The 24,326-nt window shown below is 35.8% G+C and overlaps 1 long non-coding RNA gene across 1 annotated transcript; it reads left to right on the top strand.

Annotated features, from left to right (window-relative positions):
- The first annotated feature begins 1,082 nt into the window (after positions 1-1,082).
- LOC127495618 (uncharacterized) lies at positions 1,083-18,677 on the top strand. The gene is made up of 4 exons (XR_007925150.1): positions 1,083-2,156; positions 4,642-4,763; positions 17,113-17,244; positions 17,922-18,677. It is a non-coding gene; the product is annotated as an uncharacterized LOC127495618 (long non-coding RNA).
- Positions 18,678-24,326: the final 5,649 nt, after the last annotated feature.

The following is a 24,326-nucleotide window of genomic DNA, read 5'->3' on the forward strand; positions in this document are numbered from 1 at the left end:
GAACATTTGTTAGTCTTTATTGTCTTAGATTTAAACACCACTGCAATGCATGCAAAACCAATTTCCTTGTTAATATCTTATAGTGATATTAAAACCTAGCACTTTTTTTAAAATTAAAGAACGTTTTTAAATTTAATGAGAAAGAAGGTTTGTTCATGGTGTACAGTGTGCTTTACTCACATTTTTTATTTTATTTTATGATGTTAAAATATTTAATTACATGTCAATGGTTTAATTCCTTGTTATAATTTTGAAGGCCAGACTTCAACACACATCAGATATGGATAATATGGTAAACGGAAGCTTGCTTGATCGACATGAGGGTGAGTAATAATGACAGAATTTTCATTTTTGGGTGAACTAACCTTTTAATTTCATACACTCTGACCAATGAAGGCAAAATGTTTTTTTTTTAAAAAAAAAAAGAAACGATGACGAATTACAGGACCAACATTTGTTTACATTTTAAATTCATATATGCGCCGATTTTAAATCTTTATGTTTTTAAGTCAATAGACTTTTTTATGTCTTTAACAATTTTGGCATTTTTCTATCATTGTTCTACTAGACTAAAATAGGTAAAATAGGTAAAAGGAGCAACACAGCACTCAGTTTCCCAATCTCAATCCCACTAGGTCTGTATAGGACAGAGCACAGAAAAGTGCTTTGCAATAATTGGATCGTACAGCAGATGGCAGAGTAGGCCTATGCAGAGAATGGTTATTGCTATTAAATAAAAATGTAATATTCGGTATATTTATGAAAGATGAAACACATGACTTAGCAATTATCACAATTGTTATTATTATTTTTTACATGAAAATATATATTCCTGAAAACACTACTTATTTCACAAAAAACTCATTACTTCTTATCGTTAAATTTAATGAAGAAAAAGCATACCTTAAACTTGTTAAACTTGATGAAATCCCCATGTCATTTATTTCTTTATCTATTATTTACTTGAATGTATTTTTTTTCTTCTTATCATTTGTTTTCTTATGTTATGATGCTTGTCTGTTGTCTGATTAAGAAATGTTGTGTTTTGTACCAGGCCATTATGGTTGTTAAGTTTATATTGTTCAATAAGCTACATTATCTGGGGAAGGAAAAAAGCATTTTCTCTAATGACAGCCATTCAAAATGAGCTATGTAATCTGATGAAATACAGTTCCAAGGTCTGAGAAATGCTAGATGTTTTGATTTTTCAACATCAACTGTTCAACTTATTTCAATTACACAATGAAGATTTTAAACCCGGAGGACAACATGGGACAAACAGCATATAAAATAAAAGCAAAGAAAGCTGGGAAGGCATATTGAACAGCAGTGGAAAAGGAGGTGTTTACAAGGCTCCCCAAATGTAAAGAGAAATTTTAATGTTTTTGATTGTTCTTCCATTTTCAAGTTTTTTTTTTTTTTTTTTTTTTTAATGAAAGCTATGTGACATAAAGTTGTTGGATTTAACTTTTTTGTTTCCTTACATTCCCCCCCCCCCCCCCCCCCCCCCCATATTTGTGTTTAAGGTAGTGAAATATAGTCTATCGTGCAGCAGAGGGCAGAGTGATGCAGAGAATTGTTGTTGAATGAAAAGCAGCACTGACCTAGGTAATGATTTTACCCTGTTTGTGTCATTAAACAGCCTTATATGCTGACATAAACAAAGACACTGGTCAAGGGGTCAAGGTTTGGCTGGTTAACATGTCTCTGTTAGCTCCTGCAGTTAGATGTTCTAAGTACATGATCTGGGGGCAAAAAACAAATGTCTTTCTCAAGCAAGATTCTTTGTAAACCACACACACACAAACACACACACACACACACACACACACACACACACATATACACATGTAGCGTAAGCATTTTGAACTGCAAGAGTTTTACACTTTCTTCATACGTTGAATACGGAAGGCGGTCTGGCGGAAGCTAGATATTTTACTTCATAACTTGTTAAATATGGATATTTTTTTTACACAAACGCATCGCTTCACTTCAGAAGGCCTTTATTAACCCCCCGGAGCCGTGTGGAGTATGTTTATGATGGATGGATGCACTTTCTTTAGCTCATACTCGTTGGTATCGTTCACTGCCATTATAAAGCTCGGATGCGTCAGGATATTTATTAATAAGCCGTACACACCTAGGATGACTTGAGGGTGAGTAAAGCTTGGGCTAATTTTCATTTGAAAGTGAACTAATCCTTTAAATAGGCCTGTGTGGGTGTGGTTTTGCAAATAAAAGGTTTTTAGGTCCATATTTTTTTACAGTCTATGGTCCAAAGCCCTCAAGCGATCACTACTGTGTCATTGAGCATTGAACCGAACCCAAGGCTCCATTTACAGCGTCTACTGTCCTCTCCTTTCTTGAGACTTCAGACATCTTTTTTTTTTCTTCTTTTTTTTTCAGAATGCTGTTAATGCTTCTGGTTTTACTGGACTGCATTGCTGCTTTTATTGAGGAAATGCACAGTGTTTCTTTAACGCCCTACAGCAGATTCCAGATTCCATTCATACTGATCTGTGCAAAATGTCAACAACACCTTAAAAATCAATTTCATAGGTATTTGTGGCAGGAAGGCCATTCGGAAAAGAGATCAATAACAATATAGTGCCAGTCTTTAATCTGAATTAAGTAACTGTAAGTCATTTTAAATTGTTTTTAACTATAGTAAAGTCTAAATATTTCACTATAGGAAAGGTGTGCTTAACATATTAAACTATTTATAAGCTGATAATCATGAATGGCTGTTAAAAGTGTATTATTTATTTATTGTAGTGGGATGTTTATCTGAAGCATAAAATTCTGAAATATATTAAATTATATTAAGAAACCAGCATCCTATATATCTATCCTGTCACGATTATGGGCTGCATTTAACTCCACTTTTAGACATACACTATCGAACCTGTGACGTTATACTCAGAGCGGTACGTGACTCGAATTATTGCGTTTCAATGGCAACACTACCAACAACACAATGAATCTGCAGCAGTGGTACAGGTCAGAGCTCTTTAAGTTGTGTTCATTATTAATGTAATGTTATGTGCTTTGAGACATGAGGTCATTTAACGCCGTCTCTCGTGACACTTTTGCTCCCTGCTGTGCACGTTCATGTGTTTTGAAGGAGGAGTGGCTTTGGAGACGCTCTGAAGGGAGGGTGGGATCTTATGCTTTCAAAGCTAGCTTGCTTTTGCTAGCCTCTCCGAAAATGACCTACCCTACCTTTAAGCCTGGTGATGAAAGTTATTGTATGTGAGAATAAAATAACATATTTGAATGTATTTTTATTATTTTAAATACAAAATACTTTCTCTCAAAGTATTTAATTACAAATTACATTCGATTTTTTTCTTTTTTAAGAAAAAATACAAATTACAAAATACTCTAAAGTAATTAAATGCGTATTTTAATTCAAATACTGCCCATCTCTGGTCACAACTGTGTTGCATTGTGATCTGTGGATCTGCCTGAAGCATACATATTGAGTAGACTCGCTCCCTCAGACAAAATTGAGGGTCTGTCCAAATAAACTACGCTCGCCCACTTGACAAAGTTGAACACACTTCAAAATGGTGGCAGGGATTCCCCCGAGGGAAAGTGCTTAGGGAAGTTTGTGAGTGTATGTCTAAAAGTGGAGTTAAATGCAGCCATGATCTGTTACGTGGACTTTTATTTTGACAATGTGTTCTGTTTCCTTTAGTTCCTGTTTCTCTGCTCTATTTAGTTTCAGTTTCCATAGTTATTCATTACTCCCTTGTTAGTTTCCATAGTTACCCTTTCACCTGTGTCTCGTTCAGTTTTCTTGTTTGCCCTATAGCCCTGTTTTGTCGGTTCTCGTTTATGGATTATTTGGTTTTGCTTTTTCCCTCTCGAAATCTCTTGAGTGTTTATAATAAAAGACTTCTTATTGTTACTCCTTTGTGAGTGCTTACTTTGCACACTTCCCTGTTTCATTTCATGTTTTTCCATCTTTACACAAACCGTTAGTTCACCCAAAACATCTGTCAGAAGTCTTGTTTTAAAAATTTTTGTTTTATTGTCCATACTGTGGAAGTCAGTGGTTACTATGCAGAAGAATATCCATAATTTTTGGGTGAACGATCCTCTCTCCCTTTTGACTGAAAGAGAAAGGCACTCACAGCTTGTTGTATTTGGATTAAGGCTCTCTCAAATTCCAGGAAATCTGGCTAAGACCACTAAATCCATTTAAATATTTTGTTAAGATTAATAATGTACATTTATTTAAAAGTCCTAATCCAGAAGTCTGGCTCTCTACAGCAGTTCATCCTCTATGTCTACTTGGATTGAATAGGGAATAAGACTCAGTTTTTTAAAGTTTATCTAAACTAAAGCCCAATAATTTTCCAAATATCCTGAAGCTGCTATAGTGTGAAGTGGAAGATCATCTTGATAATAATGTGAGCAGTAGACACTTTAACATGTTGTCAACACAGTCGCATACCCAGCACAGTATGAGCCTAAACTCACCCATATGAACACAGCTTTTATCTAAAGGCCATATAAAATTTGTAACGAAAGCATCTGCTGTGCACTAATTCCCACATCTGCATATTGTTATGATGAATATGTTTTGCCATATGGTGAGAAGGTTTAGGTGTGTTTTATTGCTTCATTTGACAGGTTGAACCCAAGGAGATCTACAATACCTGGAGAGAGCTGTCAGTTAGCATTCCCATTGATCTTCTGCATTTCTCGGCAGGATTCTCTGCCGTCGTTGCTCCTGGGCTCAGTCCTGGATACAGGTATTTTTAACCAATCACCTGAATTGTAATTGCCATGTGACTAAATTCTCTGGAGCCAGAGAGAAAAATAGACATCACTGATTAACTGATTGCACCGCATAAACACATCCAAAGACCTTTGTGACTATCCTGAGATGATAAATGCTTGTAAAAACTGACATTGTAAAACATCTACTATAATATAACAAAATATTTACAAATTATATGCTTGAAAAGCTTTTATTTCATCAGAAGACATGGCTGTTGCAAGCAGGGTCTAATGGGATTATGCCAAACCTTGTGACCTTTTGCGTGAACCTAGTTTTGTGTGTGTGTGTGTGTGTGTGTGTGTGTGTGTGTGTGTGTAAAACATCAGTCTTTTCTCATTCTTTTAGACTGGGTGTCTTTATTCTCAGAGCTTAAAGACCACAGAGAATTGCACACATAAAAGACAAGGGCTTAGACAGTGATATTTTGTTCAGTTTCATATGCTCTGTGGGTTTTTATGGAAGGTTCCCTGAGTTCATGTTCTCATGGGACGGAGCAGTTAAGCACCTTCCCCCCCAGCGACTCTCACATTGCAGGCTTAGACAGACTGACCCCCACTATGACCCTCTGACTGTAACGCTTCCTACATGCTAACATTCCTCTGTTCCTCTCTTCCTACATCTTTGAAATAAAACCATCTAGTCATTACCTATTTTCCTACTCTGTATAATAAAAAGAACATGACATTGTTCATGTTTGGCCCACTTTTGCCTTTTTCTATTAATAAGCCATATTCTGCAAGATACATTTCACATTCGCCTGTGATTTCTGTGCACTTTGTGTTAAAGGTATAGTTCACCCCCAAAAAATTCTGTCATCATTTACTCACCCTCAAGTTGTTCCAAACCTGTATGAATTTCTTTCTAACTCAAAAATAAGTAATTATTTTAAGGAATATGGGTAACCAAACAGTTGATGGGCCCCATTGACTTCCACAGTATGGGGAAAAAAGTCCTATGGAAGTCAATGTCAGTAACCAAACAGTTGACGGGACTGACATTCTTCAGCAGAAGAAAGAAATTCTTCATTTTTGGGTGAATTGTCCCCTATTTTTATATTCTATAGAACAATGTAGTATAGTATAATATAGTATAATGTCACAAGTGTAAGGGTGACACAAAAGTCCTGATATTATGAAGTAGAAAAACATCCTCATTAAAATGATGATATTCTTGAAATTTTGGCTTGGTATTTTATTATTATTATTACAATAACAAAACCACTTTTTACTATTAAAATAAAATTTGTTTTCAAAATCCAAGCCATATGGGTCAATCAACATGCAGAAAAAAAAGAAAAAAAAATTATATGATTGAGTCCTCTCTATGATATTTTTTTTTTCTGTTTTTTGTTTGTTTGTTTTTGTTTTTTCATGACTGTGTGTCAAGGTCAGGAAGTCTTTTGAAATACCAAATAATTAGATCTTTTTATGAGAAGGCAATTAAAGTTAGTTTGTAAAATGTCATGTGGTGCCAAAAACAATTAGATTTATGAATTACTTTTTCATAATTGATTCAAAACCTTTTACTCTAAAGTATATTTAAAAAAAAAAAATAATAATAATAATAAAAATAATGATTATGTACACATGTATTTAAAGTCTAAGGAAAATTGGTTAAACCATATGACTGAGTCAGTAACCTTAAACTGCATGAATACAAAAAGTACTTTGGCACATTTTAGTTCTTTTTTTAATTTTTAATTGTGGACACTCTTATTCGTCATTGATACATTTTCATTAACTGACACAAAATTTGCAGATTTCGATCACTAAAGCCCAAAGTATACGCCATCAGAAGGGTATGCGTGTACTCTATGCGCACTGTAACCGCGCATACTTGTCGCGCAGGTCTCACATGCGCATTTAATTTTTCTTCCAGTAATTAGTTTATCCACAAGGTGGCAACCGTGCCCCGGGGGCGTCGATTCACAAGGTAGTCAAAGAAAAACTGCATAAACAGAACAGACCGGAACGTATAAAAGCTACAGCGACAATGGAGGCCTATATAGAGGTTACAAATGACCTTCATTTGTACAACTCAGCATGAAAGAATACAAAGATGTTTACATGGGTTGTAACTCGTGGCGAGAGATTGCTCAAAACTGGGCATGCGTGGAACGCCTGTGTATGTGTACGAGTTGAATGAAGTATACTTTGCAAGTCTGTGCATTCAACTGTGTGCGTACACATAAAAAAACGAAGCATACCCAGGGCTTTAGTGTGACATGCTGTAATTGACTTGATGATGAGTGGTTCCCTCCAATGGAGTTCTGATTTTATAATTAATAGTACTACAGCGGTTGATTAAGTTTATGTGTGTGAAACAGAGAGCGGCTAAGGGCCTTTATACAGTAGAGTACAGTACATCAGCTGTGCTAGTATTAGAGTAGGATTAGTGCCGTAAACTGGGTCACATGCTAGAGTAGAACAGTGGCAGTCACATCCGACTCGGCGCCTTGAATAAGGGGATTAAGGTGCCATGTGGTTCCAGGACCGAGCCAGAGAGAGAGAAAGCGATACCATCACACTTTGCTACTTATATCTTTGTTATTGTTTTCTGGGGTGGAGTTGGGGGGGGGGCAGTTATCCTCCAGGACATGTATTTTTATTATAACTAATCTTAGTGCTGTGATTTCCATGAGCCACATAAAGATCTTGATCTATAGTCAGATTAGAACAACAATGGCAAACAGTAAACAGAAGATCAGCCTGTCATCAATCCATCATTAGCAGAGAGTTAGCTGGCAATGTTTGCTAAGCTAGTGGTCCGGGGAACATTTAAAATGTGCCAAATCAATTACAGATGCTACAAAGTTTAAAGTCCAGCAGTGTCAAAGACATGAACGTCAGTCAACGGAAAGGTCAGTAATCGAACCGTTCTTTGGGAATTTAATCAAAGCAGTAGGAGGCTAAATTGTTGCACTGATGCTCCTGCAGCTATTTCACTCGCTTTACAATCTCAATAATGACTTGGCAGGTTTTGCGAAAGCCAGACAATCGTCTCCGTAGTCTAGCAAGGTCAATGCTTGACCACCTGTAGATTTCTTGGGAACTTAAGCATCCCAGCTCTTCATTTCACAGCTTATCCCCAGGGATACAAAAGATATACAACAAATGAAATTGGAGCGTCTTCCTGAGTTAATGTTTTTATTAGCTTTTGACTTTATTAGCTAAGGTAAGCAAAAAAACTAGGCTAACATACTACCATTCTTTCTGTCATTGTACTTTTCAATTCTGGAGTGACAATAAATAAAACTATGTAATGATATTTGTAGAACATAGTGTAACACAGGCTACTTTACCTGGTCGGTGGACAAATGAGGTTTCTGCATTTGCCTGTTCCTTCAGCTTAGTCAACAAATTAATGTGTTTTGCGCTGCCCACAGGGAAGCTTATACAGCGACAGTATTTACGACACTGGTTACAGACAATTGCGCTTATCAACCACATGGGGGAACCGTGAGCAAATGTTTCATTGTGTTGCTTTAAATTTCATGGTTTATATATTAGTACATAACTGAAGCTATAGGTTGTGAAATAAAGCATTTCTCATTCTTACTGTTTTTTTATTTTTTTTTTATTTTTTAGTTAGCTTATGTACTAGCATAGCACACGCATACCCGATTATCCTGCTAGCTTAGCTTATATTAGGTATGTTTTTTGCTTCCAATATAGTTCCCAATTACATGTTTCCAATTAATGATGTTTGTGTGTACTTAGCATGACAATTAATTTATTAAAAATGAATTATAGTATTAAGCTATACACTATACCACATTATTATTATTGTGTAAAATTAATATTAAATTACTTTTCAGAGCATAGTATGTTGCAACAATCGTTATCTTTAAAAAATATTTTTTTATTTTATTTTATGTGATGTTGGTGAAGGAAAATGTTTTCTGATATGCTCCTCCAAAATACCCCAAAGTGTCTCAAAAATATTTAGATCTGGTGGCTGTGCAGGTCATGGGAGATGTTCAACTTCACTTTCATGTTCATTAAACCATTCTGTCACAAGTCTTGCTGTATGTATCATGCTGATACACGGCACCCCCTTCAGGGTACAATGTTTGAACCAATTAGGTGCACATGGTACTCCAAAATGGTTCGGTAGTCCTTGCCAGTGACGCGCCCATCAAACACAGTAGGGAATGCCATGATATTTCAGCACAAACCATCACTGATCCACCCCCATGCCAGTGTTTCAGTTTCAACCCCTGTAATTTTTATGTAATTATTTATAATTTACATAATTATTATAATTATATAATTAAATAATTCTGAAACTTGTATGCTTAGGACATTTAGTAACACGTTAAACATATTACGCATTAAATATGTTTATTATAAACATGTTCTTCAGCACTTTTTAAGTACTTTTTGTTATTAATTTACATATTTTTTAAATAAATTATTTTCTTTTACTATTTTCTTAACAGATGATTTGCAGTAGCGTGTTTACCCACCACGCAAAGCACGCAATTGCGTGGGGCCCCCGCGATTTCTCCCTAGGGGGATCCCCCCAGTGGTGTAGTCTACGTGATATGCAGGTATATGACTTATACCTGCCAATAATCCGGTCAAGGATTTCCGTATATCCACTTAAAAAAGCGCGAGGATACGGATTTGGCGCTCTTTGATGTGTCGTGAGTGACAGCTCGCTGTAGCCTCAGTTCAAGAGAAGCGGCAGCCTGACGCGCACGTGAACTGATCCTCTCCTCCACTTTAATACCAGTTACAACGCGAAATAAACATGAATGAACACCTAAAGGTATGTTAAAAGATACAGAACAACTTACCAAAATCCATATCATGTCTCGTGTAATCGCTTACTCAGTGTTCAGCCGCGGAAAGACGGTAATAAAAAAGCTAGTAAACAAACAAACGTAAACGTCACATTTACCTCAGAACAAACATATTCAGTGAACATAAACTCGTTAGTCAGCTAGAAAAATTAACTCTAGAGAGGAGCATTTAGCTAAATATATGCACCATATTACATATTAATTATAATTTTTAATGTTCTTCAATAGCCTATGCCTGTTTGAATAAATCCATAAAGTTGACAGCCACCATTTAAATGTTTATATAAAAAAAAAACGAATTAGAGTAGAAATAATTTTAAAGTTAGTAGGCCTATTATAACTTTATTATTATAAAAAAATTCCTTTAATTTAAGTTTGTAAACAAATTGGTTCATTTAACCTTCAATATTAATGTAGTATACCAACTGATCCCCATTATACAGCATTAGTTGAGATTTTTTTTCTTGAGAAAATTTACCATGTACTGTAGCCAACCTGATATACAGTATATCCAAAATAACTGATATTGACTCGAGTTGCAAGCTTGTAAATCGAAATGCATAACTATGATGACAGACTGGCAGGAAAATGGTGCAAAACAGAGTTCAGTGCTGATATTGTGACATACTGATAAGCCTCATCTTTCCATTATTGTTAATAATAGTTGCAACTTGCACTCTTAAATGTGCATTGAAAATTGCCAGCTGATAAAACCTATGATCTAGGGACCATATTCATATAATATCTAAGGCTAAATGTACATCTTAACTGGCTGAGTTAGATGGCGATTGACACTAAATAGTAGAAAATCAGTCCAGTGTCTCCAACAGTAAATGTCATTGGCTGTTAAGGTCTTGTGTTGCTTATAATAAAATGACATGTTGAAAACACACACATAAGCATTGTTTCAGAATGCTCTCAATTACATGTAGCTTAGATCAGATGCATACTATGCATTAGTGTGGTGGTGCTTATGGGGTGTCGCTATGGGACGGGAGTATGAGGCTGGGAGGGAAAAAAGGAAAAATCACAGTATACTCACTACAGACCCCTCAAATTACCCCCCAGAACAGGGGCCCCCTCCCGGAGATTTGCTTAGGGCCCCCAATAACCTAAACACGTCACTGATTATTTGATTTGTCTGCCGAACATTTGACATTTTTACTCAAAATTGAATTTAAAATGAAAATAACTTAAAATTCAGGGCTAGTAGTAACATTGTATGTGTGTGTGTGTGTAAAGATATATACAGTAAGACACACATAAAATATGTAAATGACACAAATCACTGTATACTATAGAAATATAGGCATAGCATGATAGAATGATATTTTAAACATTGCCACTATCCATGCATGGTACTGTGTAAATAAATAATGAGGGACATGAACTGAATAAGTAATTGTGTGTTAATATGTAGTTATTTTTTTTAAATTATAACTATATTGATTTGTAACATCCCTTACATAAATGAATGTCTAACCTCATGTTGTTTGGTGGATTGCTTTTTTTCGTATAGTAACAAGTGCAGTTTACTTTTATTCCAAACACTGTCTAGCAGTATATGTTGACATGCACTAGGGTGACTTCAGGACTATAAGGGCAACCGAGGTCCATGGAAACAGATCACTATGGTGACAGCTGGTAGTTATGGCATCCTGACTCTGCAAGGGGGTGCCATGGAAGTGGCCTAACCATGAGAGCAGCAGGTATTACAGTGCCTAGGCTGTTTTGAGTTTCTATCAAATACGCTTAAAATGTATAAACTTAACCATCCCATTGATTTGGTTAGTTGATTGTTCAAGTCTTGGACAAGCATGAGAGACTATGAGAATTCTGACACTGCTGGAAATACAGCGTAGGGTGCAGCAAAACCATTCAAGCTAAAGGCCAAACAATGACACTTTATTGATCTCTTGTTGCATTTCAGTGGTCTAAGCAGAGTGAGAAGACATAAGCAGTAATGCATATCTTTGGTGATTAGAAGAGGGGGAGGGAAAGACAATGTATGTTCAAGAATCTCTAAACGTGGAAAAGAATGGAATTTGGGGTTTTGGGATCTAGTGTAATGTTTCCTATAGTTTGAGCTTTGGAATTCACTTATAGAGGATCTTCTGATTAATACCGTAATTAGCTCTCAGAAGCAGGGTGTGTTAGCTTTCACGCTAAAAATGCTAACATTTCAAGCTAACATTTAAAGGGATAGTTTACCCAATGAAAATTATCCCATGATTTACTCACCCTCAAGCCATCCTAGGTGTATATGACTATCTTCTTTCAGACGAACACAATCAGAGTTATATCCTTAGTCCTCCAAGGTTGATAATGGTTGTGAATGGGGGGCTGCTTTTTAAGCCAAAAATAATGCATCCATCCATTAAAAAAAAGTATTACATACGACTCCAGGGGGTTAATAAAGGGCGTTCTGAAGCGAAGCGAAGCCTTTTTGTAAGAAAAATATATTTAAAACTTCATAAATTCAAATAACTAGCTTCTGGTGGACGACCATACGCAGAATGGCTCGAGTTTAACCTTTGATGAACATGGAGGCGCAGAGGATAGAGCAAAACAAATCACCGGTTATGGATTAAATGATAATTTTTAAAGAGAAATTTTGGAGGATTTCGATATAAGAGATGATGAGCTTAAATTTTTTGCATAGCCCTATTTGTTTGAACCGCGAGAGGCGTCTAAGCTTACGATACTCCTACATCCTGCGTCATACATTGCGTCGGTGGATTACTCATTTGGCTCACGTTGATTTGCGCATTCTGTTTACGGTTGTCCACCAGAAGCTAGTTATTTGAATTTATAAAGTTATAAATATGGATATTTTTCTTACAAAAACGCATTGCTTAGCTTCATAAGGCTTATATTAACCCCCTGGAGTTGTTATTTTTTTATGGATGGATGCATTATTTCACAACCATTATCAACCTTGGAGGACTAAGGATATTTTTAAATATAACTCAGATTGTGTTCGTCTGAAAGATAGTCATATACACCTAGGATGGCTTGAGGGTGAGTAAATCATGGGATAATTTTTGTTTTTGGGTGAACTAACCCTTTAACTGTTATGCTAAAAATGCTAATATTTCAGCTAACATTTCATGTTAGCCTGGACTTCTTTCCACACCCTCACCTGCTAAAAATAAAAAATTCATTCAACTTCACTATTTGTTATAATGCAGGGACTGTTAGTGACAAAATCTCAGGAGTCAAAATAGACATAAACACACCACACTCAGTCATACCCCTTATGAGAGATAGTCATGTAGATGTTACTTCACAGCAGGCAGGTTATTTTCATTCACTGTCTCATGACAATAGGTTGTGTAAACTACCATGAGGTGAGAGGCAGATACTGTGATTGATGGCTAAATGTTTAGAAGTGCACATGACTGACAGAAAGTGAGCAATGTGTGTTTCTTTTTATGCACGCTTTGTGTGCGTCATTGACATGTTTTATGTCATGCAGCTGGTCTGCAGTGAGCTGAATGGGTACTGAACACATGACTTCATGTTTTTTTCAACATACCATCTGAAGCGGTTATACAGTTTAGTTTTCTACACTGAAAGTTTATTTTTATTTTTATTTGCAATAGATATAAGATGAAATCGCTAAAAAAAAAATAAAAAAAATAAAGTTATATTGTGCCATCATACGCTGTAAAATGGTTCAAGGTGACTCAACTCGAAACGTTTTAGTAACTATTTCCACAGCTCTTTTTTATAGATGAATTTTTGAAAACAATCTAATTTCAGACAAACTAATTTAATTGCAAGTTCGAACAACTTCTCAGAAGGTGTGGTTTTATATCCCATGTAGACAACTCTGTTGTGCATTGTATTATAACAAATTCATGTTGAAAAAAAATATTGTAATTACTAGGGTGTTGATGGTTGCAGATTAACTCTTGGGTACATTTTTTGTTGCTTCCCATCATGTCCAGACCAGACTTAAAATTGTGAGTTCTTTGTTTGTTCTGTTTTGAAATGTTAAGTTGCTCATATTGAATGGCCTAAAACACTCAATTTCAAGGGGCGTTACCTCAAAAGTATTCAAAAAAGTACCTTCTCAAGAGAGTATGCGATTTTGGACACAGCCTATGTGTGTGTGTCTATGTGTGCTTCATCGCAATGATATAGAGCGGTGATTAAACTGACTTGTGCATTAAGTGGTTTTATTGCACACCCTCCAGCCAATCAGAATCAAGTATTGGAGTTTTCAGACAGACCATGGTTGCCTCTGAGGACAAAATGATTGCAGCAAGTGAACATTTTGTCCTCAAAGTTGTTGTGTTAGAAGCAGGAAAAATGGGCAAGCGTAAGGATTTGAGCGAGTTTGACAAGGACCAAATTGTGATGGCTAGACGACTGGATCAGAGCATCTCCAAAGCTGCAGCTCTTGTGGGGTGTTCCCGGTCTGCAGTGGTCAGTATCTATCAAAACTGGTCCAAGGAAGGAAGAGTGGTGAACCGGCGACAGGGTCATGGGCGGCCAAGGCTCACTGATGCACGTGGGGAGTGAAGGCTGGCCCGTGTGGTCCGATCCAACAGACGAGCTTGTGTAGCTCAAATTGCTCAGGAAGCGTATGGGGCTGCATAGCCGCAGACCAGTCAGGGTGCCCATGCTGACCCCTGTCCACTGCCGAAAGCGCCAACAGTGGGCACGTGAGCATCAGAACTGGACCACGGAGCAATGGAAGAAGGTGGCCTGGTCTGATGAATCACATTTTCTTTCACATCACATGGATGGCCGGGTGCATGTGCATCGCTTACCTGGGGAACACATGGCACCAGGATGCACTATGGGAAGAAGGCAAGCCGGTGGAGGCAGTGTGATGCTTTGGGCAATGTTCTGCTGGGAAACCTTGGGTCCTGCCATCCATGTGGATGTTACTTTGACACGTACCAACAACCTAAGCATTGTTGGCTGTGGCCTCTTTCAGCAGGATAATGCGCCCTGCCACAAAGCAAAAATGTTTCAGGAATGGTTTGAGGATGGTTTGAGGAGTTTCAGGTGTTGACTTGGCCTCCAAATTCTCCAGATCTCAATCCAATCGAGCATCTGTGGGATGTGCTGAACAAACAATTCCGATCCATGGAGGCCCCACCTTGCAACTTACAGGACTTAAAGGATCTGCTGCTGACATCTTGGTGCCAGATACCACAGCACACCTTCAGGGGTCTAGTGGAGTCCATGCCTCGATGGGTCAGAGCTGTTTTGGCAGCAAAAGGGGGACCAACACAATAATAATGAAGGTGGTCATAATGTTATGCCTGATTGGTGTATGTGAAACGCTATTGAGATTTGAGTTGCAGCAGTTATATGTGTGTATATAAAGATCATTGGAACAACTTGTCACTGTCTGTTTTTATTGTTTGGAAAAAAGCAGCCTGAATTTTCTTCAAAACTACTTTTGTTTCATGTTAGAAAATAATTCAACATGAGGGCGAGTAAATGCTGAAAAAAAAAAAATCAGAATTTGGGTCAACTATTAATTGAAATAAATCTTACTGTCGAGACTGTCAATAAACTATATGTATTATTATACTAAATGAACAGGTCAAAGAACCTGCATTCTTGCTTTATTATAGCCATCATCCAGTACTCTTTTATTTATAGTGCTTTGAAGGAAGTCACATAATTGTAACTTAGTCAGAGTAATGCAATATCTTTCTCCAAGTCATCAGACATGGGATTTAAATTCTTCACATTCATTTGTTGGAGTCCAGCTGAAGTGTTTTCAGGAATAACTTGCCTATACATATACTCAACCTGTAATTTCTCTTCCATTTACCTTTTTTCCAATAAATGAAAAGACAAAACTGCGAAAACTACATTCTATACAAATATGCTGAAATATGATATCGTATTACTGAGGGAGGAATGCTGTGGCATGAGAGGTGGGTGTATTTTTCTCATCCAATCAAATGGATGTTTTTTGTCAGCCATTAACACAGAGCGAAAAACTGTATGTTCCTGTAAGACTTCCTCCGGGAAGACTGCGTTTCCTTCAACCACATTTCAGCTCTCAAAACTGGATGTGCTCAAGTGAGCTTTCTGGCATTTGTTAACTTCCCGTATTAGTACACTGGTTTGGCATCTCTCTGGGGTCATGAGAGACATTTCCAGCCTGGATATCCCTCTGTACAGTATGTGTGAAAGAGACAATTGTGTATTATGCGCATTTGTGTGGACTGCGTCTATAGTGGCCCCCAGAAAGATTTTGGGCGTTTAATATACACTTAAAAATTATAAATGCCACTGCATTATGTTAACATGATCACATTAGTTCTTAGAAAAGATATTTCTTTGCAGGTGTCATTTTGTATGTAACACAATAAATTAAGTGTCCAAATACCTTTGTAACCGCTGTATATTCAGTATTTATTATACCAGTGACATTCCTTCATGCATTTTGAGCATGAATGCAGGGAATTTCGAACAATCCCACACAATATGGCCTGTGCAACCTCTAATGATGCATAGAAATAGGTATTTTTCTTAGTTGTGTTTGCTGAATTCATTAAGTATGTGGATAATATTTACTGTCAGAAAAGGATGAACCGTATATACATTATATGTTATGAATTATTTCCTGTGCTTGATATTGATTATTCTCATTAGTCACGCTTTTGCATGCACGTGCACAAATGCAATGGTTTTCAAGGGGTTTTGCTATTTTGCATTGAGTGGTAACTGAACACAGAACCAAAATTGGTTATTATTATTGGTTATTATAATTATTAGTATTATTAGTAGTATTAGCCATATTACCAAGTAAATCTGCACCAAAATACAATTGAGTTTCTGGAATAGATATGAAAAGCATTTTCTCCATACTTTTAAAGGTTGAAAAGCCTATTTATGCACACTTATAAAACGGTTAGTTCCTGTCCTTGATTCTGATTGGTCAATAGCTGTGTTTTATAATAAAATGTTTATAATAAAAAATCTGTTTAAATGTTCAATGTATTATCCAGTCCTTTTAACAGTTAAGGGGTTTTCCCGTGACTGACAGTCGCTAGTCAAAGCATTTGTCAGTTGCGTCTTGTTCCATGTTCACAACAATTCAGTCTTTTCAATATAAGAGTCTTCGCTACTGAATGACTCACTCTTAAAGACAGTCTTTGCTGCCATCTAATGGCGTAATAATGTAACTTCTGTTTCTGTTCACAGTCAGGGACTATTTTTTCCGGCAGAAGGAAGGCTTTTAGAAAAAGTTTACTTCATAAAAGTTGCATTGATACACATTTTTGGGTTTAATATTTGTATTGTGTGGTAACCGTTTTATAAAAGCAATAAGGTACTCGAGGCTAGTGCTATATCATAAATAAGTTACGGCTGAAGGGGTTGCAGGCACTAAGCGTCATGCCTAACAACGCCCCTTCAGCCGTGACTTATTCACAATACAGCACAGCCTCTCGTATCTTATTTCTTACTTATATCATAAGTTGCATGATATTATTTGCATTTAACATTGTCTTTTCCTTGCTGTCTCTATCAGAACAGACCTGTGAGCCATTTTTGGGTTGTGACCCTCCAGAGAACCACCGCTCTCCACCACAAGTGTCGGAACGGTTAGGATTTAGCAGAAGATCTCTGAAAACAACAAAGTGAGAAATGTGTCCTTCATAAGGTAATTTATCCTGACAGGCAGCAGTAAAACTGAGAAAGCGGGAGAAAGAGGAAGATAAGTGGGGGTGTAAAACATAGTTATAGCCAAAGGCTATTTTTATCAGCAGTAGGGTGAGACACTGGCGACCGTGTGGGATAATGGCAGACCTTATAATCAACAAAATTTATCAGAGGTTTTTGAGTACTTACTTACGAAGTTTATCGAAATGCTGTGGTATTTAAGCAAGACAAAATTTCTTTTATATTTTTAAATAGTATTTTGTAAATATATATATCAAAAACATTTTCTTATGAGCCAACCAAACAAAAAAATGACAATGTTTCTTTTTGTAATGGACCTTGAACTTTGGTCACTAATAAAAAACTAGAAGAATAATGTACAACAACAAGGATGTGATTTTATCTATTTATTAATAAAAGAGTCATCATGTTAAAATTTGGCAGTTTCTTATCTGCATGTGTCAGCTTTTCTAGAGTTAATAAAGCATGAACCAGACAAAAATTGGAAAAACAAACCCACCTAAACAGTGACTTTATAGCAGATGGCCTATAAAGGTCTGGAGACATATGATAGGCATTAAAACACTGCAGGAGAGGACAGAAAATTAAAACAACATGAAACAAACCTTATATGGATTATATATTTCTCTCTCTCTCTCCCTCTCTCCCTTCCTTTAGGTCTTTTACTCACACAGAGCTACAGCTTGAGAAGACTTGGAATACAGTGCACAAGTTATATACTTGTTTCGTTTTTTTTTTTTTTTTATAGCTATTTTCACAACTTGGCAGTCACCATTTATGAAGTACATTTTGACAGAATTAAAACTTTCCTCTGAATGGTTTCTTTAGCTGTGCATTGTGCAATAGAAGCATTCCATTAAACATAGAGTTTTAATTTTAAACACATTCAGCTGGTGTAATGTAGAAGTAAAAAACATGCTCAGACAGATTGGGGAGGGAGGGAGTCGGGTTACAGTGTGTAAATTTGTCTGCCATTAAGTAGGCGTGCAGCGCAAGTGCGGCTCAGGCGAGATTAAACCAGATTTAGGGGACTGCAGCACCTCTCATGTGGGTCATTTGCCAAGTGAAGCTGCCCTACAGACATGTGTCAGAAATCAAACAGTGTTAGACTACATTAATGGATTTCACAGTAGTCTATACAAATCTGTCAATAATCTTTATAGGATTAGTTCACTCCAAAATGAAAATTTTACATTCCAAAACTGTTTGACTGTTTCTATTTTCATGTAAAAGTTCTGAATAATGTTCGCTCTTTTTCATGCAAACGAAGCAGAAGCAACATAAAAGTGGTCCAATTGGTGTGATATACATTTATATTCAAGTCATATATTACTGTAGTTTTGTGTGTGGAACTGACTGAAATTTTTACTAAAAACATGTCGTATTTACTAAAGACATGCCGTAAAAAAATTAGCACTGAAAAAGCGTGGACATTTTTTTTTTTTTTTGTGGTTATTTTTCCAGCTGACCTTATTGCATATGCATTTGTTGGTGATTCTCTTTCAGATGCAACATTTATGGGAGATTTACGGTGATTTACTAAGGTTTGTGCTGGTAAATTTACTGGAATGTGCATTATTTCACACTGATGTCTTTTGATGGCCCCCATTTTATTCAGTGTTTCCACCACTGAATAAAAAATAAAAAATAAAATTGTGACTTTTTTTTCTAGCAATTCTGACTTCTTTTCTCAGAATTGTGAGATATAAACTCGCAATTGAGAGTTATAATGTCAGAATTGTGATATACAGTATAAACACAATTGTGAGAAATAAAGTCAGAATTGCGAATTATATACTCGCAATTGCACGTTATAAACTCACAATGGCGAGAAATAAAGATTTTTCCTCGCAATTGCGAGTTTATATCTCGCAATTCTGACTTCTTTTCTCACAATTGTGAGATATAAACTCACAATTACGAGTTATAAAGTCCAGTTCTGAAGAAAAAATACTGACTTTTTTTCTCAGAATTACAAGTTTAAACGTCACAAGAGTTTATAACTCACAATTCTGAGAAAAGAAGTCAGAATTGCGAGATATAATCTTGTAATTCTGAAAAAAAAGTCAGTATTTAATATATAAAAAGTCATACTTTTTATATCTCACAATTCACGACTTTGTATCACGCAATTCTGACTTTATCATCTCGTAATTATGAGTTTATATTGTGCAATTCGCACAAAAAAAAAATCTGAATTGCGAGATAAAAAGTTGCAATTACCTTTTTTTATTTTTTTTTTCAGTGGTGGAAACAAGCTTTCATACTATTGACTTCCATAGTATGGAAAAAAAAAAATACTATGGAAGTCAATGGCGCCCATCAACTGTTTGGTTTGTGACATTCTTCAAAATATCTTCTTTTGTGTTTAGCAGAAGAAAGAAATTCATACAGGTAAATTTTTGGGTGAACTATCCCTTTAAGAGGTTATTCAGCAAACATCTTGACCTCTCCCTTTGCTTTTCTTGGTATATTCATGAGAGCAATTATTCTTTTGTGTTGGATCTTTTCAATGAATCGTTGATCCACTTCACAACACTGGTCTAAATTATTCATTCACAGATAAATCATTTATTAGGTTTGGATTTTATTAAATTGTCTAAATAAGTAATAATATAATATATTCCATATACCAAATCTTGACTTTGTGATTAACACGCCTCACTTACATAACATGACTCAGCAGTTTTAGTAATATGTCTGTCATTACATCTCAGCACATCTCTGTTTCAGCTCTCTGGACTGCCTCCAAGTAAGAAAGGCATAGTTGGATGGATCTGTAGCAGGACCTGACAAGCACATTTGCTTAAATGTGGTGAAAAGCATCTGAGTTTTCAATGAACCTTAATTCTGTAATAAGCTCCATTCCACCATTTCAGTGCCAATGATTAAAAAAAATAGATCGGATATCTATTGATTCAGCTCAGTAAGGGTGACTCAGCATTTTACATTGTCTGCCTTCAGCTAGAATACTACACAGAGGATTGTTTGCATAGATTTACATTTACAATTATGCTTTTATCCACAGTATGATCAAATACTGTAGCGCTACTAGCTCTGAGCAACTTTCTATTTTAATCAAGTGCCGTTTGGGAATCTTGAACACATTGACCTGACAACCACATTTAACACACACTATCTAGGGAACATGTTGCCGTACATATTCTTACATAACCTTCTGTAACCCTATTCTCTTTGGCTTACACTTGCACTCTGCTTTTCTGTACTTTTCTGAACAATACAGTCTCTGTGTTAACACTATACAGTGGCTGAGGAGAACGAAAAAAAGGGTGCCAGCCAGGTTTTCGAGATAAACGTACAGTATCTGGTTTCTCCGCTGATGCCATTCTGGTGCTTTAATTCACAAACTCTGTGCCCGGGCTTGGTTTCCCAAGACATGGAAACCTTCAGCATTGTATCGAGCTTTTCTTCCTTTCCCTGTTGTAAAAGGTCATGTGACTCTCAGGTCATTTTACCCTGTTTGCTTTGTTTTGCCAGCACTGCACCTACTGTAACAGCACTAAAGTACAGCCAACTGACATGCATCAACACATAATACTTTGTGTTTTCACCATGCACATTTTAACAGATGATAATGTAATAATAGAAATGTATTAGTACTGGTTATATAGTAATGTGATGGCGAATGCTGTATCATAGGCAATATCATATATAAAGAAATTTTAATAGTATAGATGGTCTTGTTAATATTTATATTTAATGGGGATGGGATCGGGATAGGTCAGCGAGCCGTCAGTTCTGCCCACGAGGCTATCGGCGCCGACTTTAAAATTAAAATGTTAAAATTAAATTTAAAAATTTAAAATTAAAATTTTTTAAAAGCAGCAAAGATATTCAAATACAGAAAAATAAGGTAAAAAGATTAATAAAATACTATTTAATCATTTATATAAAGGTTATTATCAGTAATTTCTTCTTCATTAAAAAGTTTTACCTAAAAAAGATACTTAAAATGTTTAAACTCATGTTTAAACTCAATTTATTTTACATAGATATAGCAACAGCTGCTAATACAGATTTCATGTATTTATATCTGTTTCCCAATATTTTTTAAATAATAAAAAAAGCAAATCAGATGGAAATGACACTGCAGTTGTAAAATGACTCGGCAACATTCTGAGCAGTACAATAAAATGAGATGGCAGGGATATATAAAAAAAAAAAAGCCTTCCCCATGCACCTTCAGATTTGCAGCGTCAGTGAAACATCTGGGAATTTTGCTCAGATCTTCTGTAGAATCTGAATGCAGACAGAACAGGTTTTCTCTAGGAGGTCAGTATATGGAGCCAGACGGGGCAGTGGAGTTTTTTCAAGGGCATCAAGGTTGTGGCGTCTGTGACACGCACAGAGGAGAGAACCAGTGTGTGAGCGAACGCTCTGTTTTGAGAAAGGAGGCCCCCTGCCTCGAACCATCCACACATCATCCTCTCTCGCCGTATGGATCTCTGGCACTCAAATCTCTCTCAATATCTGTGGAATGTCGTGCTTCTGTGAAGTACGGTTCACACAGTCTAGTACAGAGAAGATGAACCTTATATAAGCAGACGCTTAGGTTTCAAAAAGGGACCCCCGATGAGTGCGCTAGCACTGTTTATAGAGTGTAGACTGCTCTTATTAACATAAAAGCTCTTCACATAAGGCACTGCACCGGAAAAAAACCTGTTTAATGAAAATGATAGGTTTTGTTTATTAAGGATAATCTGACTGAAATGACTCTGGCTCCACGTGGAGACCTCAGTCTTCAGCATATTTGATTACTCACTGTGTGAGGACAAGAACGAAGACCAGGTTTCTGCTAACAATGAGATATTGTTGTTTTTTTCTGCTCTGCAAACATATTTCTTGGCAAAGCAGTGAGCCAGCAGGTTGGGTATAAAGGTTTGGGTCAGGTATTTTGATAACTCAAAGGCTGAATGTGGAATGGGATATACTACCGTACTACTCCCAGCATTTCTTCCATATAAAGATAAGGCAGAAATGGTAAGAGTAGTATGCTAGTTTTCAGCCAGTTTTTATGTAGGGCAAGTTGGTGGCTCCTATCTAGGGGAATCTCCAACACAATCTCATGGCAATTCTAACTATTTTATGTTTTGACGATTTGGTGGGAAATTTGAATGATCTCATTTGTATGTTTCGTACATCTGCTTACACCCCACTGAGGGTTAGAAGGAAAAAAAACCTATTAACAAGGTGGGAAAAGCAGGACTTTCGTTCTTTTAGGTGTCATACTGAGGGGCCGTTTACACGACGCCATTTTCAACTTAAAACTGAAAACTTTTTATGCGTTTTGGCCATTCATTTAAATAACAACAACGTTTTGGGGGCTTAAAAATGCAAACTCTTGAAAATCGGTTTCAAAGTGACAACAACACTATTATCGCTTCATTGTAAACTACAAAAATGCAAATTTTGTGTAAACAGTGACATCATGCGCATGCGTATTACGTGTTCAGTCTATAGGTGCATGTTTCTTTACAAAGTGACATCGCCAACTACTGGCCTGGCATGAATAATTCAGCGTTTTTTTTGTCATTTTCATACATCTGTGTGATCAGGGATTGTTTTTACATTGTCATAAAACACTACGTGAAAAACACAAAGGAACAATGTTTCCGTTTTTAGTACATAGTTGTCCTGTAAAAAAGTGTTACTATCTCTTCAATAATTTTTATTAGTGCTGATTAATCGCATCCAATTTGTGTTTACATAATATATGTGTATATTTATTATATATATATATATATAACAAAAATATATTTATATATAAAATATTTATATTTATATATAATATAAATTACATATACCTATAAAAATATATATATACATGTATTTATATATACATAATAAACAGTACACACATATATTATGTAAATACAGACTTTTATTTTGGATGCGATTAATCGCGATTATGAATGTCGCGATAAGACACAGACAGAAAAACAATTATTGCATCCAAAATAAAAGTTTGTTTACATAATATATGTGTGTGTACTATGTATATTTATTATGTATATATAAATACACATACATGTGTGTGTGTATATATATATATATATATATATAATTTATATTATATATAAACATATATTTTTGTTAAATATGTGTGTGTGTGTGTGTGTATATATATATATATATATATATGCATAATAAATATACATAGTACACACATATTAATTTAAACACAAACCTTTATTTTGTATGCGATTAATCGTTTGACAGCACTAATTTGAGCACTAATAATGAGTGGTCCACATGTTCAATGTGAAAACTTTTATGAAATTTTACCTCATTTGCTGTATGTTATGGATAAGACACAGACAGAAATATTTCACAATGTTCATATAACACCAACTAAACATAATAAGTTTATGAGTTTGTTACATTTTGTTACATATAATAAATACTTAAGCCACAATTAAAATGTCTGAATGTCATTGCATTAGATGCAAAATATTAAATCAATGACTTCTGCAAACAAATGATGCTAAATTATCTCAGAGACAGCTGCCTTTTAAATACACTTTTTTTTTTTTTTTGGCAATTAAATAATGTAAGAACGTTTATCAGATTATTTTATCCAATACTTTTAGAGGATGTATGAAGTTCCCCCAGCAGAGTAACCACGGGTAGTTCATAAACATGTTTCACAACCAGAAAGTGTCACAATACTTTTGTCTTTGTAATCTTGACCATTATATCTAGTATTTTATCATTTTAAACCTATCAAACTGCTTTTTTTATTTATAAAAACATGCTTCTGCTTTTTTATTTTCTTAAAAAAAAAAAAAAAATGCCACTTGGTTTGACATTTATTTGTTTGATACTATAGTTATTTAATGGTATTCATACATTTTAAGTGTCCAAATAATTTTTAAGGCCACTGTATATTATATAAACTTTTACACGCTAGCCTATAGGCTATCCATCCACAAATGTCAAAACCTTTTTGCTGGGTCTGAAGAGAGGATATTAGAGAAGTATCTATATTTTCTAGCTCATTTGCAAGCACGCCCCGCCCCAGCACCCGCCCCATGACGTACT

Source organism: Ctenopharyngodon idella, chromosome 15 (genome assembly GCF_019924925.1).
Source record: "Ctenopharyngodon idella isolate HZGC_01 chromosome 15, HZGC01, whole genome shotgun sequence".
NCBI lineage: Eukaryota > Metazoa > Chordata > Actinopteri > Cypriniformes > Xenocyprididae > Ctenopharyngodon > Ctenopharyngodon idella.